Below are 18,963 nucleotides of genomic sequence, written 5' to 3'. Positions count from 1 at the left end.
TTTTTCTTTCATTTGTTTGCTTCTTAATCAGGAATTTTGACTTTCTACAAGAGTCTGGAGATGTAGTTTCAGTGGATGTAGACAACATTTACCAGGCCCTGGATTCATCTCCAGCACAGAGAAAGGAAGAGAGGGAGGGTCTATATTGGGTGTATAACAAAATTGGGGATGATAAAGACAGTATCTTCTGTCCTTGAGAAGTTTATAATCTAGTGGGGGAAATATGAACAGATCCATATCAGTACTACAAAAGGCACTATGCAGGAAGTTTCCTGTGGAAAATAGTGAATGTGGAAGGCCAAAGAGGATGAATTAGTGATGTAAGGGTCCGGCGGAGCGTCGGAGGGAGAGACCACACAAGAGACCAGCCTCATGCAATTGCAGGGGGGAAGTTTTATTGAACCAGCATGCTGGGGCTCAAGGCTCCCTCAGGAAGGGAGAGCAGCCCAGAGAGCCTAGAGCAGAGGTCAAGCAGAGCTTAAGTACACTTTTTGGAGAGGGTGGGGGGCTTTGCATACATCAGAACAAATCATCTTGAGGCGAGGGAAAATTGAACAACAACCCTGAGCCATGATTAGTACATCTACAGTCTGGGCAGGGGTGATTGGTCACCCCTGAGCGGGGTACACATTTAAACTGATTGGTTTTGTGGCCTGGATGCTTACGTCTGAGCTATTTGGAGCCCTTAGCTAATAAACAACCAGGGAATCAATGGAAATATTTACTGGGCAGTTCAGGTATTGTTCTAACAGCTACAGAGATTACAGGTTCCTGGGGTAGCAGAGGAATTTTAATAATACCTGGCCTATTATTATTATTTTTAGCCCAAGCCTTTCAATTTAGAAACCTTACAATCCCCAGTCTTTTACACTTTAACTCAGACTCTTGCAGCTTAGAATCAGCTTAGAAATTTTACCTTTACAGTGAGAGTCCTCCAGACTGAAAATGAATGAGGATATGTGAAAGAAGTCATACTAGAACAGGGAATTCTCCTGAAACTTCTTTCTCATCCAGTGTGATGCCTCTACAGAGGTCATATGAGTGAGTAGCTATCATATCCTCTTTCTCACACTCTTGAGCTCATGGATCCAATGCCCAATAGTTTCCAGGATCCTGATGGGCATGGAATCACAGATCCAGAAACAGGCAGCATCAAAAAGAAGATACAAGTATTAGGATCACGAGTTAATCTTCTATAGAAGTTTTAAATTTTTGTTTCCCAACAAGTTCCCCAGCAGGAACATAATCAAGATTATAAGGGACAGACAACATCTTTCTGAGAACAGTGTCAATACCTTCTCCTCTCTACCCTGTGGATACACACATATACACATACACACATACACACACTCACACACAGACAAGATATTTAATAAAAATTTCTTGACTCAGTTAAAAAAAAATGTGCCAGCTCTCAAAAGAATGAATCAGAGATAAAAAAGAAAAATCAAAATAAAATATCATGTTTTTTTAGATGTGGATTTTTAGAAGAGAGACAATATAGTATGTTGGTTAAGTCTGGTGCCAGATATTCTTGAGTTTAAATCACACGTCTTCACTAACTTATTTGTAATGTGAAGTTAGTCAAATTACTTCATCTCTCTGTGCCTCAGTTTCTACATTTATAACACAAGAATAATATTACTACATATCTCATTAGATCATGGTGTAGACTGAATGAGGCAATGCATATGAAGGATTCAGAGTAGCATCTAAATATGTCCATAATAAAGAGTATGCTTCTGTCAACTATTGCTAGTTAGAAAGAGAAAAGGAAAATATTATAAAAATGAAATCCAGGAATACAAAGGTGTCATGTCCTTATTGGTAAGCACTAATTTATACAATGGATTAAAAAGAATATCTGTTCAACCTTTTACAGAAAGGAAACCAAGGCATTGAAAGAGGGAATATTTTACCCAAAGTTATACATACAGCAAGATAGTGGCTGACCATAAAATAATACCAGATCTCCTGATTTTCAGTCTGAAACTCTTTCTGCTCCTGTTTCCAAATCTTGTGTCTGACTACCAACCAAACATGCAAGGATGCCAAAACCATCTTCTCCCAATAGAAATCTGGACCCAAATCCCTTAGCAGGCTTTTCCCACTAGGAGGGCAACATGCCCAAGAGGCAGACTGAGAGGAATATGAATGCTAGGGCTGCCTAAGAACGAAAGAGTAATTTTCAACAGCATATAAATCTGCCAATTGCCAAGGCTCATTCTCGTGTTCCCCTGGAAAATGTGCACTTTGTGTTTATGCAGCTTTGAGGCAATTATTTTACAAGAAAGAAAATCTCTTGATCACATTCCTTAATGTTTTCTAAGTGAACATTTGGTATTTAGTGGCTAAGCAAATTTACTTTTCTATAATGAACAGAGCGGATGATTGAAAAACATTTAATATACTGAGGTATGGTTGCCCGCTGTCCAAAGGATTACTTAACTCAGAGTTTAAACTCTCATATTTTTTTTTGAAAGGCAAACAGATTTCCTTTATACTAGAGAGTTTGGGATTAACTGCTTTGTTCCCATTAAAGTCTAACTAAATATGTGAATTGTGTGTTTTTGTTCATGCACTCAATGGGGATATAAAGACATACTTTTTTCAATGTTGAACATACCAGCAATTTGCCAGGATTTCCCCTTGGATGGAGAACACTCTCTGTTGGTCCATCCCTGCTGGGTAGAGATGAATGGAGATTAAATTGGCAAATGCCATTGATTTAAACAAAAACCTGGGCAATGACTATTATATTCAGATACAAAAGGGTTTTTGAAATTGAGCACACATAAATGCAATCATATCATATTGATAGCAAACAACAGAAAAGAAACCTTGATTCTCTTCATATACCTAGTGGGGGGAAAAGAGAGACCTGAGAGAGAGAGAGAGAGAATTATAAGACTGTGGAATGGGAAGAATTGGGGGGGGACAGTATTTAGGAAGGTGGGGAGGTAGTAATGGGAGTGTTCTACTCTCAACATTCAAATGTCAAAAGACTTTCTATAAAATGCATTTGCAGTGACTTCAATTCCTTGTGTCTTTTTGTTTTAAGTTTCAAATTCATGGGAAGAGAATTTGAATGGCCCAGTTTGAAAGAGATGCCTACCAATGGATTAATCATCTAAAACCAGGGAACGTCACTGAGACCATTCCCAAATGAGAGCAGATTATCGTGAGAGAGGAAGCAATACCAAAATGCATTCATTGGTCCAAACTGGAGACATAACCAAAATCCTTTTCTAATTTCAAACTGTTTTCCTTCGGTAACAGATATTACCTTTCAAACCTTCCCACCCATTACCCTTCTGCACTGTCTATTTCAGAACAAACCCATGATCCTTCCTTTGGAAGATAAATACTTAAGATTCCTCACCTCTCAGATATAATGACTCCAAGTAGTTTCTACATTGTGTTCTACAATTCCCCAGTGGAATAAGCCCTAATCATCCTGCTGGTTAACTTATACTATATTCGCTTCTTTTTCTATCAGTTCCCCTTTCCCCTTTCAGTGCTTTTTGGGATCAGTTCCCCCCCAAAAAAAAACCATTTGCCATTGAATTCTTGTTTCAGCATCTGCTCTGGGAGACCTCAGCGTAAGACACATTTCCTTTCAAGGAAAATGCCAGTGGACTTGTGATTGATGGCTATTATCCTTTAATGGACTTGAATACTACCTTGCTGGATAGGATATCTCGTAGTCCTCTGTTCTGCTAGCTATGGCATGACTGGGGAATGGGCTGGTGGCTAAAGAAATGTCCTTGCACTATGGCTGGCCACTGAGATAATCGCAATTTCCTTTATTTGGAAAGAGGCTGTCTTCACTCCTCACAATCAGCTCTGTAGCCTAGTGTCTGTTTCACTGAAGTTACTTTTCCAAATGCATGGTGAGCTGCTTGAAGTCAGGGATCATATCTTCGCTTTCATTTGTTTCTCCCACTGGACAAAACAGAAGGATAGAAACATTGAAGATGCTCAAAGAAAATGTGTTGGTTGATTAAAGAAACACAAGATGAACAGGCATAACAATTTCAAGTTTTCTATAGGCCAAAGGGGTTTTGCTATACATGTCCAGTGATAACCCAAATTGTTTTCAAAGGGTTGTTGCAGCAGCTGTTTAAATTCTGCTCCTTTCCTCTGGGCACTAACTATATCTGTGTAAACCAAAGGCCTCTTACTAGTAATACCAGACTCTTGCCTTTTTTGTCAGCAGAAGTATACTTGATCCTCCACACAAAACAGACTACAAGGGCCAGGAAGTAAATGTGCCTTAAAGCAGCCTTCCACTGGTAAAGAATGGACTATGATTAATAAAAGCTCTAGCTCCCTTGCCCCTCAGTTAGTCCTGAAGTATACTCCACAGTATCAATTCCAAAAAAAAAAAAAAAAAATGTGAGAGAGGAATCAAAATCAACTGGGCAGGGAGTGGTGGTGCATGCCTGTAATCCCAGTGGCTCAGGAGGCTGAGAGAGGAGGATCTTGAATTCAATGCTAACCTCAGCAAAAGCAAGGCACTAAACAACTCAGTGAGACCCTGTATCTAAATAAAATACAAAATAGGGTTGGGGTTGTGAATCAGTGTACAAGTGTCCCTGAGTTCAATCCCTGGTCCCCCCACCGCCACCAAAAAAGGAATCAACTGGATTCAATCCCAGTTACCTATGTGGTAAATTGCTCTTTAACATACCTTGTACTGTCTTTCTTTCCCCGTTTTCTCAATTTCCTCCTCTGTGGGTGGTACTTCCTGAAGATGCTGATAGCACCAAAATTTGCATCACAAAGTCTGCTCTGTTTGTATCTAAGACCATGGAGAACTGCCTTCTGTATGTGTAGAAAATTCCTTCAGAGTATAGGAAATGACAAAGGGGAATTTAGTAATTTAGTGACAGTATACATTTACATTGTATTAAATTTATCTTCTATGTGGACCAACTTCTGTAAGAAGCCCTTCCTTTTAGAGGTCCCATTTTTTTTTTTTTTTTTTGTCTTCCAGAATGTGTGTGTCTCCATTCATGCAGAACATTATTTTACAAGATAAAAAATATTTTCCCAAGCTGTTGTAAATTGTTACCGAACAATGGAGGCCCTTCTCTAGCCATCATTCCAGTGCCACCTGGCCAGGCTCAGATAAATGGCCTATTCTGGAGGCGTTTAGAACTGGATGAATCATGATGTTATCCTGGGAATAGGGCAGCCATGGTGCGTGGGTGATGGAATATCTGTAAGTGTGACCCTGGATGAGCTCCCAGAGGGGAGGGCTTTCACTGATTAAAACCCATCCTGTTGCTGAGTCTGGATTACTCTGTGGGCACAAGTCCAGTTGCTCAGGTCTGGGTTTACATGATAACATTTTCCTTATGGCCTCATTCCAAATACCTAAGTTTCATGAGGAACAAGCCATCCAAAATCCAGTTAGTGGACAAATGAGTGGTATAAGTTTCCTAATTTTTCTTTCAGTCTGTGGGTATCAAGACTCATTTGCTGAATCAAACACTGCCACTATAATCCCTTTCTTAAATTGGGATTCAATGAGTTTACAAATGAAGGCCCCAGTTGGAGATGATCTTGGGATACGTTTGGGTTTATTTTATAGCAACAAGTCTTTGAAGCATTTAACAGCAATTTCTTGTGTTCTTTCTTTCTTTCTTTTGTTTTTTGGTTGGTGGGGAGGGAGAGGGGGTACTGAGGATTGAACTCAGAGCCATATCCCTAGACCGATTTTGTATTTTATTTAGAGTCAGGTGTCAGTCAGCTGCTAAGCACTTCATTTCTGCTGAGGCTGGTTTTAACTCAGGATTCTCCTGTCTCAGTCTCCCAAGCTGCTAGGATTAAAGGCATTTGCCACCACTCGCAGTTTAACAGCAATTTCTTAAAGAACGTAATAGCAGTTCTCAAAATTTGGGAATCACTCTGAGATTTCATAAAATGTTTATAGGATTTCCCCAGACAAAGGCACTTAGGCCCATGCTCAACATTTTACATACAAAGATGATGACAACTCCCATCCAGGGAGTTACTAGTGTTTCACAGATCACCCTCTTTGGGAGTGAATATTCATCCTGAATCATCCTTCTAATGAGTAGTCTTCCTGATAATAAAAATTAAATGTATTTATAAGAACACTGTGCAAAGAATATCCTGTATTAGACTATAGAAAAATTCATCCCAAAGCACTTATAGATGAATACTAAACTTGAACACTGAGTCTAATGTCCCCCTTCTGGCCCAAGAGATTGTTTCAAAAAAAAAAAAAATCAAGAAATGGAGAGTTAAATTCAAAGAGCCCAGGGGCATTCTACCACTGAACTATATACTCCCACCCACTTTTGTTTATTTTTTGTTTTGATACAAGATCTTGCTAATTTGCCCAGGCCAGCCTCAAACTTGGAATTCTCCTTCCTCAACCTTCTGAGTTGCTGGGATTATAGGAGTGCACCACATTGTTTTTCTTTCAGATTTGTGATGTAATACAATAATAAATTTTATGTGCCTTGCATAGATCATTTGGAAGTATGAATCTTTATATAAAATAACATTTAAGTTCAACTATAATGCCACCACTCAAAGACTAACACTTTGAATAATTTGATGTTTGGAAAACATCAAATTCTCATTTCCTATTCATGTGTTTATATAGTTTTTATTAATTTACTCAATATATTGTTTCTTTTTCACATGTCATCAGATGTTATTTATAAAGCCATCTTTGAAGATTATATAATTTTTCTTACTGTATTTAACCATTTTTCTATTGCTAAAAGCTTCAGAATGCTCACAATTTCTCACTTTTTACATTACCCTTGATACTCAAAGCCTTTTAAGAATTTCCTCTTGACATTCTGACATGATCCTGAGCTTCCTGGGATCACTCACTCCAAAGCAAATCACTTGCACTTGAATCCTGGGTTTTCAAGTGCCTTATCAGAGAATTTGTTTTTTCCCAAGCAAACATAGTCTTTCCTCTGAATGATGGTGATTATGATTTTCTTTGGCTTGTTATAAATTTTGTCTCATTTTGCCTTTCCTGTGTGTCAGGTGAAGAAGCCAAGACTCTGAGAGGTTATGTATATTTCTCAAGACCATATGTATTTTCCAAATTGTGTTTCTCTGACATTTGTTCTGTTCACACCAACACCAAAGAACATCCGGGAAAGTGGAGCCTTAGAAATGACTTAATTTACCCCAATGTCATCCCCTTGGTGCATCTATCCCAGGACTACAAACAGTGCCCCTAGAACTGTAAACTCTGTGTGGACTGGGTAGAGACTCCAGGCCTCTGCTGCTTTCATAATATAAATCATGCATTTACCTGATACTTACTATGTTCTATGTAATACTATAAATATTTATAGACATTAATTTATTTTATTCTCATTGAGGTAATTTAGATATTCCTAATTTATGTATGAGGAAATAGGTGAGAAGAGGTTTTATAATGTGCCTCAGTCGTACAGTTCTGATTTTGCAGGAGCATCAGTGAGCCTCTTGTTCTGCCTTGGAATGGAAGTGAGGAGGTTTCTTCCTCTTGCCTATTTATGCCTTCAGTCACCAGTAACTTTCTGAGGCTATTTGGCCAACAGAATCCCTCAGAGAACAGATTAAGGGTCATTTGAATAAATGTATTATGGTGAGCTTCTTATATTAGAAGTGAGTAGAAGGACCAACATAAATTGAGTACCAGCTCAATGGCATATAGTAAGCTCCATGCTTCTTCTTACCCAACTCAGGATATTTATACAAACATGATGGTTAAAGGAGAAGGAGATTAATGCTTATTCAGCAAATATGACATGTCAAACATTTTACTTCAAGTGAATTAACTCTTTGGTCCATGGAAAAATGAAGAACCCAATAGCTGCTGAACTCTTGTATGCTGCCTTTGCTTAGTGATTTTGGCCACTAGGCCTTGTGTCTCTATTTCTAAGAATATAACTGCTCTTCCACATGGCTCTTTTGTTAAGATCATCTGACACAGACAGGATATAGTAGTATACTTTGTCATGTTCAGAATAAGAAATGAGAGTCTACACAATTACTAAGAAATTAACAAGAAGAAAAGTAGCAACAAATAGTAGGCCTCCATTGTTTTTCCTCCTTAGAGGTAATAGTATTAATTTTTAGCTATCTCCCCAAACAGCACACTTTCTGGATCTTCAAAAGGCTAATTTGAAGTACAATGATTGCAAGCAGAAATTCATCCTTGTTTCTCACCAATATCTTCTTTAGTGCTTCCTGACATTCAAATGTAGTCACAGGGAATCCCAATATCTTGGCATGAAGCCCACCTCCTCACCAACACCTGTTCCTCCTGCCTGGACTCGGGAAACAACCCTCCGTCTTCTCTCCCTCCACTCTCACCCCCTCCAATTTCTCTGATTGAGCTGAGTGTTATGATCACTTGTGATGTGTATTGACAGAATTTGGTACCAAAATTAGTTCTAAAGTGTGAGTACAGGCATTTAAAAATTATTTAGTTGCTTCCCTTTTTATTGAACTTTGGCTGAAGTACAATATACACAGGAAAATACATAAATTGCATGAATATAACTTGATGAATTTGAACAGACTTAATACCTTATATAACCAACTTCCAGATTAAGGAGCAGAACATAACCAGCTCCCACATATCTTGTCTTGTGACCTCTTATAGTCATAATCCCAAAGATAACAACCATCCTAACTTCTAACATCGTTGATTATTTTGGCTGCTCTTGATATTTTTGCAATTTTAATCTTTAGGACTCCTGATTCTGGCCTTTTCCCCCATAACATAATGTGGGTAAGATTCATCTATATTTGAGTGTGCAGTTGTAGATCATTAATTTTCATTGTGATCTGTGTTCAGTATGCAATTTATGTATCTATTCTCTGGTTGGTGGACATTTGAGTAGTTTCCAAATTTTGCTATTATATATCAGGCTGCTGATGAACCTTTTTATATATAGCTTTTTGTGCACCTAAGTATGGATTTCTTTCACATAGCTATCTAAAAATGTAATGGCTGGGTCATAGTGAAGGTATACATTTGGTTTTAGTAGGTATTGACAAATGGTTTTCTAAAGCAGTTGCACTGATATACTTACCCAGCAACAGTGCATGAGCGTTCAGTTTACGTTCTCGCCGACACTTGATAATTTCAGCCTTTGAAAAATTTTTATTATGTTTAAAAAATTCAAAATTTTTCTTAAAAATACATGTCTTCCTACTTTTATCTACCTAATTTTTAGAGGAAAAGAAATTTGAAACTAGATTTTTCCAGACTACATACTGATTGGAGATACACTCTCTCATACTTAGTGTTGTGTGGTTTTGATATTAGATATCCCCCAAAAACTCACGTGAGACAATGTAGAGGTGAAATGATTTGGTTAAGAGATCCTTAATCCAATCAGTAAATTAATCCCCTGATAAGAATTACCTGAATGGTAACTATAGGCTGGGAGAATATGGCTGGAGGAAATATGTCCTGGGGTGCACCTTTGGGGTATATATTTGGTGAGCTGAACTTAGTCTGTACTTCCTGGCATCATGATCCCAGTTGTTCTCCTCTGCCATACTCTTCATTCCAGGCCCTAAACAATGGAGTCGGCCATACATGGACTGAGACCTCTGAAACCTGGAGCCCCCAAATAAATTTTCTTCCTCTAAAATTGTTCTTGTCAGGTCTTAAACACTTTCGCAAAACCTCTAGCAGGTACCACCTATTTCCTTCAGTTGACAAAGTAACAAATCATGCAAGTGTTCCTACTGACAGAAACTTGAATATTATCAAAACACACCTGCCTGTGAATATCATCCAAGATGATCATCAAATCTCCCAGGACCTGGTCCCAAGTTGTTTATAAGCCTGCTATCTCATATCTCCCTTTCAGACATTTAAGGCTTAAGATAGACACAAATTGGGCAGCTCACTCCCAGCCTTCACCTACCCAAGTGTTTCACATTCAAGTGCTCTCTTCACAGTTTTGGCCATAATTGTATGCCAAGCATATGCTTATTTACTTAAACTTTTAAAAATAAAGTTATCATGTGCAATGTTGGATGTTTCTGAAATACATGAAAATAAACACATATGTCTACAAATGATAAGATAGTGTCTCTGTATTGTCCACATTTCTTGATATGGCACTAGTCATAACCGGTGATGCTCCCTGGTTATGAAACCATTGTGGTTTCCACCATAGGTCAAGTAACCTTTTGAAACTGCTATTCCTTACCCTCAGGTATTCACAAGCACACCTCAAGAGTATCTCTTCCCCACTTCTCTTGCATACCTCTGGCTGATACTCTGGGGTTTCCCTGATGCTACTGAAGCATGAATCTCAGAGAAATCCATAGGAAAGCAGGAAAGTCAACTCTCTGTAAGAGTACAATTTAGACCAGTGGAAGATGAGTCCATCTAAAGCCCTCTTCCTCTGATCCTAGTCCCCTTACGCCATGCTGTATTAAGAGACCAAGCATCTCCCCCAGGGTTCCCTAAAGACATTCTACGATGCTGGGAAATCAGCTTATGATAAGCATGCTCAGCTTGGTTAATAGGCTTGCTAAAAGTAAGTAAGGATAAATTAGTCTTCTTCTTTTGCTTGCCTCGCTTCATTCCTGGTATTGTGCTCTATAATAAAGTATTAGAAAAATAGTCTTTTGCCTCCTGATTTGTGTTTTAGGGAAGCCAGGCTAAAACAAGCACACTTTCCCACCAAGTTATATACATCACCCTTCACCAAATGCCCTCAGTCCTTCAATGACTCATGGTATTTCCTCATCCAGTATTCTGCCCTCCATTCTACTGCTGTGTCTGAGATGCTCCATTGAGCCCTCTCTCCTCCAGCCTGGAAGTGGCCCACTTCAGTGTCAGTGTAGTCCCAATTCTGCCTTCTTGAAGTTTGTAGCCAGTTCTTCCTTGTACATAAATAATTAGAGTCCATACTTTACTCCTCTGATAGGCACGATCCTCTTCCTGGCAAAGACAATTTAGGCTGTGTTGCTTTCTTCTCCACATATGGTACAGTAGAGGAAGACGAAAATTTTAAAAACTTAAAATCAATTTACCAATAAGAGTACTTGCATTTGTACCTGGGCTCAATCCCACAGGAGAATTTTACGAGTCAATGTAGAACAAACTTCAGGGTGGTAACACCATGAGGTAAGGACTTTGAGGACTCATCTGTCAACTTTTCTCCACCCCCGGTTGAGGGCTCCTTCCAGCTTCTGTGAGAATGGCCATAAACAAAAATCTCTTAGACCTAGGGTCAAAGATTGGTGCATCAGCAAGTTTTGTCTTCATAAAGGCATGGTGGGACACCAATAGTGTCAGAATCATTGTGCCTTCATCATTGCAGTCACTGTCTTATGGTGAACACGTAGGTCTAAGTAGAATCCTGTCTATCAGAAGCCTTATTGACCACTTAAGGGAAATATTATAGGTTTCTAGGGTGCAAACGTGATCACTTTAGGAGCAGCCTGGCATGAAACCCCTTCCTTTGTTCAGCCAGGCTCATGTGTTCTTCCAGGGCACATGCCTAGAACCTTTCCTTCGGCTTCATGAAGCACAGAGCTTAACTTGAGCACAGAGGCTTAACTTCTTGGCCAGAGCTTACAAAAGGTTTTACTTATTTCTAGAAAACAAAATCTACCCTGCCTACCTTGACATCCAAATAGCCCTGTTAGAGGTCCAGTGTGATGGATAAGGCCTGCTGCCTCTGTCTACAGGGCTGCTGTACCCTGCTAGGCTGTAGGGTGGTAGGGGAATGAGTGGCCAGCTGATGGATCTCTTCCCTGCCGTTCTGAAACAGAAATTCATTCCATCTCCAGGCCAAATGCTCACTCTCCTCAAAAGCCTTACCAGAACTCTTAAGTGAGGATTTCATTTTAACTGAGGGCTTCAAAGCCCAGCCCTGGGCCCTGAAACACTTCAATTGCCTCCTCTCGAGAGAGAGTACTGGAAAGAAAGGAGAGGTCTCTAGAGGCCAGAAACTGCAGTTTAATCAGAAATCTGAAGAAGTAGGTTTTGAGATTCTGATATTTCTACAGGATGTCTAAGGAAAACATTACATGTTTGCATAGCTTCAGAGGTTGCCAGGGCATTTTAAATGGCAAACACTGTGTTGAGGCTGAAATGATGTCTCTATTTTTTCTTAATTATAAATGATCAGGATGACAATATTGATCAAGTTATGCACGTATTACTTATAAAATTAGACTCATTCTCTTTTCTCGGGGCTGTACTGATCTCTATTCTCAGGCTAAAAGAATGTCAGAAATGATTATGAGATAAAGTGGGTAGAACTGGTGTCGGGGATACATGACCCAGGTACAACTATCCCTATCCTCTCCCTAAGGTAGACCTCATTAATTAAATACCAAGCCTGGAAATGGCCTTCTCAGCATACTATTTTAGGCAGCCCTAACTAATCAATCAGATTATGCGTATGAGATAAATTGTATCCCTGGTTTGTTCTCTGCTGAAACTGGCACCCATAATGAGCATCATGAGATCTGCACAATACCCTTGAACTACATAGCCTATTTCCCACATATGCCATAAACACATATTATAAGAAAAGTTCATTCATTAATTCATTATATAAATAACTTTTGTCAAACATTTATTGTATACCAGGGACTATACTAAGATGACGGGGATTCAAAAAGGAAATGCAAGACAAAGCTGTCCACTGAGAGAAGCCTGCCAAGATCAGACTGTTTACTGGAACTAGAGAAAGTGTTCATTTTATAGGTCTATAGTACCCCAAGACATGTCACAGCCACCCTCCAGGCAGTGAATTTTGCTGATGAAAAAGTAGGAGTCCAGGGGAGGATAGGAGGAGTGAATGGAGATGGGAAGTCAATGAGAGGCTGATTGAACCAAATTGTGAGTTCTTCATTCTACCTTGTTTCTCAGTCATTTCCTAACAATGCCTCAGTCTTGAAGAGAAGAGACAAAAACCAGACCTTGCTGGGATGGGTGAGAAGACTGGCCACACCTTTTTCCCAGTCCATCAGCCTTACTCTTGGAGAAATTATACAGAACTATTCACACACAGGACTGATGAGATCACTGGCTTGAGAGCCAGCACTTACACCAAGGGCAGCTGTCCAGAGGCTAGAAAGCAGCCTACAAAGAGGCCACCATACAGGAAGCTGACTAATTAAGGGAGGCAGTATCTAACCGAGTCAATCAATCCAATGCTTAAAGATAGAATTGGCCATTTAGAGCATAAGAAGAATTTGCAAGCTGTAAGAGAGGGAAAGCAAGTAGCTGTGCTCTTAACAACTATAGTTCTCCAATGTCCTCTGGGAGCTCCTTTGGTCTTTTTGTACCCTCTTAATTATAACTTTTCCTTCTTCTTAAAGTAGTTTATTCTCTGTTTCTGTAGGAACCCCACACACACATAAAAGTATAATGAACCTAGGAACCAGTGCATGTGAGTCACAGTTGAAGGTTATAGAAAATTTACCCAGAACAGAAGCATTGCCACCTGACACCTGGAGGGCTGTCTGGAGAAGAAAGCACAATAGAGGGAGGAAAAAAAGGAGGGCAACTAGTGCTATAAAACACCTACTGGGGGGTGGGGGGTCTTTAAACTCACAGTGTTATGAGAACAACTTTATAAAGTAAGTATAAATAAATGCATATTCCTCTATCTCAAAACTGTGAGGTGTAGAGGACCACATTATTTGCTCCATCTACATGGCTGACCTAAGACTCAAATTCTGATGACAATTTCAGATCAGAACAAAACCTAGCTACTGAAAAGTTAGATGTTCTCACTGAGTTCTGCATAACCCATGGTATGTCTAGTTCTCTCATGGTGCTTGACACCAAATCTTATATCTAGAAAATGCCAACTAAATGTTCAAGGAAAGGAATAAGGAAAAGGAAGGCAATACCTTGGGTTAGAAAAAGTCAGAGGGAGGGAGGGAAAATAAGACAAATCCAGGATACAGGGTCCATTCTGGTGACAAGAGTGGCTTGCTGAAAAGGCTTTTCCCTTGCTTTGCAAGAGGCCCAGTGTTTGGTGCTCCCTCCATATTCCTTGGACCTTGTGACATTCTGATGCTCACCAAGTCCATGTAAGTTCACTCCCACATCCTCACCTGGGTCTCTATGTCAGCAGCCACGACTGATCTTGTCTGTTTATACTGAGGGTTAGGTATACCTCATAATTTACATCTCCCCCAGGATCAGCCCCTTATTAATGATGGGGGAAGTATAATTGTCCCTTATTTCTGAGCAGGACAACTCTGTGCATCTTTGTAACTCTGTTTTGTAACTGAACCATCTTTTCTTGATGCTGTATTATTTATCCTTTTCCTCCCTGCCCAAACTTTGCACCCTCTTACCAGTGTTTCCTTAGTTTATTTCTACATAAGTCATATTCACACAGATCCTTATTTTCAGGTCTTCCTAGAAATCCAAGCTAAAATAAATTCTTATCAGCATCTTCCTTTCAAGGGCTAAAGCCTTCCAACTGCTTCTCTTCTAGGTCATGTTGGAGCTTTAGTAGAGTCAGGCTCAATTTCAAGTTCCAAGCAAGCTTTTAAAGGTTTATGCTCACCCTTTGCTATCTTCCAGCCTTTGGTATGTGAGTATTATGAGGCAGGGCTTAAAGTCCTACATCCTTTGCTCAAAACCTCTCTAGAGTTACCAAAATATCCTCCACCATCAAAGATATTTTATAACCTGCCTTGGAAAATTTGGATTAAAGTAAATATTCAAATAGAACTTTTATGGGTAAGTACTTAACATTGATTTAGACCACCTGGAATTCCAGGCACTGTGTTAAATTCTAGTTGTGGGCTATCACATTAATTCCTGCTGCAACCCTGAGGAGACTATATTATCATGCAACCCTCCTATTTACAGATGAGAAGGAATTTGGAGTTGAACCACTAAGAAATTCATCTCAGGAAACTTAGAGTTCAGGGAAAGGGGCTGTGCAATTGGCAAAGCTGTTCTCTGAAGGAATGAGCAGTAGTCATGCCTTGGCAAACCTAGAAGTTAGCAAGTTACTCCCAGAGAGTCTGATTCTGATCTCCTGCCTTTCAGGACAAGTAAATGCAAACAACAGAAGTATGGTTTAGTGAGGAGACAGGAGGCTATCTTTCCAACTTAAAATCCCATGTGCTCAGGAGTCCTTTCTAGGACCCCATCTTTTACCCTCTGGTGAGTGTAGAAAAAGATTTGGTAAGGCATATCCAGCTTGGAGAAGTCAAGACTTATTGATTCAAAAACCAGTAGAACAATCCAATTAGGGCTAAGATGATCTAAAAGTAAATACCTAGCACACAGTAGGCTCCAATGGCATGCATCAAGACTCACCCAGCTATCATTCTTTGGGCACCGACCATGTTCAATCCATTCTTCCATTTTCACAACAGCCCATGTATAGTTTCTATTCTTATTTCTGCTTAGCCATCTGAAATATGGGGACAATTTATGTAGGATAAGACCTTTACTCAAAGTCATAAGGCTTCATAAAGGGGGATCTTAGATTGGAACCCACCACTTTCTAACTGGGCTGTTAGTCACAATACTGAATTAGCAGAGTTGGAAAATTTCTGGGCTACAGAGCTTGAGATATTGGACTCTTAAGGGTGGGACCTGGTGTGTCCTGCCCTTGACCTTACCTAGGAAGAAGAGAAAGGGGAGGAGGGATGACTCAGCACTTGCTGATGAGGCCACATGGTGCAGCTCTGCTTCTCCCTGGCTCTCTTGGGATAGTCCTGGGTTGTGTTACCATGATTTCTACCTTCTTGTCGTCATCAGAGCTATTAATAACAAATGAATAATTCAAACAGTAAACTTTGAGCACCGGGCTCCTTTTCTGCCCTCGGGGAGCTGCCAAAGATAGCTCAGCCCCTGGCAGCCCATAGAGCTGATTGGGAAAGAGCAAGGAAATGTTCATTTCTCCCAGTTGATTACATTTTATATCTCCAAATGGATTTGAAGTCGTGTTTTACCAGTGAAATTCCTCTTGTGCACCAGAAACTAGTGGATTAAAGGAGCAGAGTGGGATGACACTAACTTCTGTTTCAAGACCTGTCAACTGATTTCCCCCCTTCCCTTTTACCTTCCTTATACAGGGGTTGTGAGGCCAGGTGCCAGCAGAAGACAGAGATAGAATTCTGGGATGCAACTCTGTGTGGCAATGGATGGTCTCCTGTGGCCTCTCCTGGCTAGCTCTTAGGTGGAAGCATCTAGAAGAATCTGTGCCTTTCCCATCCAAAGGAGGAGAAGTCTGGGCAGTGCAAAGGGAAGATAGCCTTTGCTCAGTCTAATCTGGACCACTGCTAGACCCAGTGGCTCAGTAAAGAGGTCTCTGGTCCCTAGTAGTGAATCTGTTACTGAGTAGCTAGCCAACCTTGTTCTTCCAGGACTGTTCCAATTTTAATCCTCAAATCCCACACTTTAAAAAATACTTCTCAGACCAGCAAACCAAGATGGTAAGCCCAGGTTCAGTGAAGGCCCATGGATGATATTTTCAGAAGACAAGTCTGTTTTCCTGAGAAGATTTTGACTTAAAATCTCAAAACCAAATCCAAACATTCTCAATCCTTGTGAGAGTGCATGAGGTGGATGGATCCGCCCAAGAAACACAATCTGTATGCACTAGACATCCTAAAAATATTGAACTTTACCCAGAAACTTTCTCATGTAGCTTTCTTAAGATATTATCAGAAAATATGGCACAATTTTCTTCTTTTCCTCAGTGTCATAAAGCAGAAAAGAACAAAGGAAACATCGTTTACTACAATACAAAATGGTTAAAATTATAATTCATGAGCAAAGTTTTCCATCTAATAAACACCTTGTTTTCTATGACCAATATTGTCTTTCGCACTCATCATTGAATAATCCCACATTTGTAAACAAATATGAAAATATGCACATGTACGTGTTGATTTTAGAAAGAGAATAGAAAAAAACACAGGATAAAGGGAAAGACTTTGATGTTGTAAAAACGACACCACATTTTTCCTATTCTATAATATAAGCAATATTAAAATTCTAGTGGAGAGAATTTTCTGTTTAAAGTTAAGAATTTCTGTAGCTTTGAGGTAAAGGAAACTCTGAAACCTAATAGTAAAAAATATCAATGCCACCAAAAATTTCTAAAACCATTGCAGTTTCTAGAGTTTTGTCACTCATGTATTTGAGAGACATTATCATTTCCAAATCATGAATGAGGGAATCAAGACTCAAGCTCAAGAGAGCTCAAGCATCCAGTGTTGGGTTGCTACAGTTCACAGCTAAGACCTCAGACAAAGTGAGCACCTCAGCACAGGTGAGACCTCACTGTAGCAGACCTCAAATGCCCCAACACCTAGCCCCATGCCCCTGTGAGGCAGATTACCTTTTCAAACTTTAAGAGTGATTGTGCTTTCTCTAAAAATCAGCTAGACTCTTTCCCTGAGTGATGATATTTCTAATTTTCCTAACACAGTCGCAATTTTTGCCTGTCATTCTGGCTTATTTATTAGTAACACCCTTTTTAAACTTGGAAATAGTCCAATATGGAAAATAATATACCTAATCTCTTTACAGAGACATATCAATCCTCTCTAAATTAGCATATTTTCAAAACACTGCCCTCCTAATGCTAGGTATATAGGCAAGGAAACTGTTAGCCTCTTGATGGGGAAGTGCAGTCTCTAGCTGCGAGTTCTGGTTGTCATTCTGAGCAGTTGTGCTCTCCTCAGAGATGTCACTGTGAATAAGCAACACAGCAAGGAGCAGCACCCTCAAGCACTTAGATTAAATGTGACTGAGGACAACTCCACTCCACCCATAAACATGTATTGTAACAACAGACTTAGCTGGACCCACCAGAGGGCTTGCTGTGGACTCAAAGGTACTAAATGGGTTCTGATTTTTCTTTTGTTCTTTCAAAGGTCACACATTCAACAAATGATTATTAGGGAGCAGCTAAATTCCAGGCTTAGTCACAGATCAAAGAACAACAAAGAAAAGGTCCCTGTGATTATAGTACTAATATTCTAGTTGCAGATACAGGCAATACACATGAAGTGTGCATGGATAAATACAAGAATGGACATAAATAAGTGTTTTGATAACAGATAATGGGTTGGTCATGGAAGCATTTAGGAGATAATTATTTGGTGAAACTCAAAAAAAATGAAGAGTAAGCAAACACAGAAACACTTGGACTGGAAGAGACTCCTATTAACATAGACATATCAAGTGCAAAGTCCCTGGGATAGAAAAAGCCTTAGCAAACTTGAAGGCTGAAAGAAGGGTGGTGTGGCTGGCTGTAGTGAGCTAGTCAAGTGTAGCATGAAGATTGGGTAGGTCACTTAGGGGTTGTGAGGATTTGGGACTTGACTCTAAGTATAATCATGAATATTTGAGGTACCAAGTAATGCAAATAAGTCAGCCTGGCTACTTGGAGAAGATGGACAGGAAAAGAAAAGAAGGTGGAATGCAGCAGAGACAGAATGCAGAAGTCTAAGCAAGAGGGAATGTGCCTTAGGTCAGTGATGCTGCAGTTCAGATAGAGAAATGTAAAGGTATTCAGGGCTAAATTTGAAATCTGAAAACAATCTGAACAAAATCTGAATACAATGTGAACTTTGAAACATTGAAAAGGGCAAACATTTAAAAAGACAGAACTTTCTAGGCTGGCATATAATGGGGAAGGAGGAGCTGAAAAAAATAATCAGGGATTAAGCAGTGATGTAAGTTTCCAGCCTAAGGAAATGGCAGGTGATTTGTTATTCTCTTAACTGTGACAGGGGTGACAGAGGCATGGGGGTGCAGGTGAGGAGGGAGTGGGAGAGGGAATCTAGAAGTGTGTTCAAATCACACTCTCCTGGGATGTTTCTGAATCCTCCAAATGGAGATATCATGGCTAATTAGATAAGGTTGGAGTTCATGACTGACGTCTCTATGAGACACATAAATGTGGAAAGAATTGACAGATATTGAAGGCAAGA

General features: G+C 39.7%; 1 long non-coding RNA gene across 3 annotated transcripts; it reads right to left on the bottom strand.

Annotated features, from left to right (window-relative positions):
* Nucleotides 1-389: 389 nt before the first annotated feature.
* On the bottom strand, nucleotides 390-15,712 carry LOC113184538 (uncharacterized). Of its 3 annotated transcripts, none has more exons than XR_003301010.2 (5): nucleotides 15,637-15,712; nucleotides 15,329-15,425; nucleotides 10,716-11,214; nucleotides 4,694-4,846; nucleotides 390-3,945 (listed from the first exon to the last, which is right to left on the bottom strand). It is a non-coding gene; the product is annotated as an uncharacterized LOC113184538 (long non-coding RNA). The 3 variants fall into 3 exon arrangements; XR_013342491.1 differs by lacking the exon at nucleotides 15,637-15,712 and adding an exon at nucleotides 15,513-15,572; XR_003301009.2 differs by lacking the exon at nucleotides 15,637-15,712 and having other exon boundaries at nucleotides 15,329-15,589.
* Between the last annotated feature and the right edge of the window lie 3,251 nt (nucleotides 15,713-18,963).

This window comes from Urocitellus parryii, chromosome 15 (assembly GCF_045843805.1).
Source record: "Urocitellus parryii isolate mUroPar1 chromosome 15, mUroPar1.hap1, whole genome shotgun sequence".
Lineage (NCBI taxonomy): Eukaryota > Metazoa > Chordata > Mammalia > Rodentia > Sciuridae > Urocitellus > Urocitellus parryii.
Note: the sequence above shows the minus strand (reverse complement) of the source record. Positions and strands in the feature narration are given on the sequence as shown.